A 1,471-nucleotide genomic window follows, 5' to 3' on the forward strand; every position below is an offset into this window, starting at 1 on the left:
GTTTTAGTTCATGCAACACAACTATAAGAAGACATTTTTTAAATTAATTATTTTTTTAAATTTTTGGTGTTGGTGTGATGCATCGTCTGTCATTAAGGCTGGCAGCTGTTTTGAGCATGTCTCTAATGAGAAAGCATACTTGTTCTTCTGACAAAAGTATTATTATTTTTTGCATTGTGACCTAAGCATTGTAAAGTCTAATTAGCCTTTAAAGCTAAACCTGAAGACAGCAGCTTGTCAAGCTGATGACACTTTAGCTATTGAATAGGGTTGGGCAATATTGGCAAAAAAAAATAATCACGATTAATTGTGGTATTTAGCCAATAACGATTAATTTGACAATCCCCTGGAGTCCCTGGACACCCTTATGTCCTAGTCACATGACCAATTTAGTGGGAAAGATTTGCTCTTTGAAAAAGTCTGTTCCAAATTGTGTCAAAATTACATACTTCAGGCTATACATCAACTTTTAAATTGTGTTGATTAGATAAATAAATTACAGAACTTTTTTTTAATGTTCAACATATTTGAAGCAGAGAGGAGCACCGACCTGACTGACTGCCTGCTGGCATTAATTGTATTAATCGTCAAGTGCCAAAAAATAATCAATTAATGTTTTTCTGACGATTAATTGCACACGATAAGATTATGCCCAACCCTACTGAGTAGAGGGTATTACTGTGTGCAGCACAGTGAAGGTGGACCAGAGAAAGCAAAGGCAAGAGCTGTTTGAGCAAACACAAAATAAAACTATAAATATTCTTGTTAAAGGTAAAGACTACAAGATCAACTCCAAGCAGCTTCAATGTTCCTCTGACCACAGCTGCCTATTTCAGGGGTCCCCAAACTTTTTCCTGTAAGGGCCACATAACCTTTCCCTTCTCTGGTGGGTGGCCGGAGTCAGTTTGTAACAGAAAAAGTGTGACTATTGCAGGAGTGCCTAAATGTAAAAAATTATTGTTTTCCAGGAAGAACAATAAGTAAGTAAGTAAGTAAGTAAGTAAACTTTATTTCTATAGCACCTTTCACAGACAAACATCACAAAGTGCTTCACAGAAAACAAAAATAATTAAAAACTATCAAATAACCCTCTCTGGGTTCTTCACAGTATGTATTCTGCTGAGCTAACAGTCCACTTTTTAGCTTTGAGAGTTTGTTTGATCACATTTGGCCTTGCAAGCTATCATACTTGTCTTTGTGACGGGATTCATAGTGTCGCCGCAGATTGTATTCTTTGAATACCGCCACCGCCTCTTGACAGACGAACAAAAAAATAATCATTTGTCCACTGCAGCTTAAATGCCCTGCATTCTGAATCAATTTTTCTCTTACCTAATCTTTTCGCCATTATTCCATTCTCTCTTTGAGAGGGGCGGGTTTAGGATTTTTTTCTGGGGGTTGCCAGATAGGAGCACAGACCGCAGAAGGGTGGAACAGAATGTCACGTTATATGTGTGTATGTATGAAATAG

Source organism: Austrofundulus limnaeus, unplaced genomic scaffold (genome assembly GCF_001266775.1).
Source record: "Austrofundulus limnaeus strain Quisiro unplaced genomic scaffold, Austrofundulus_limnaeus-1.0 Scaffold842, whole genome shotgun sequence".
In the NCBI taxonomy this organism is placed as follows: domain Eukaryota; kingdom Metazoa; phylum Chordata; class Actinopteri; order Cyprinodontiformes; family Rivulidae; genus Austrofundulus; species Austrofundulus limnaeus.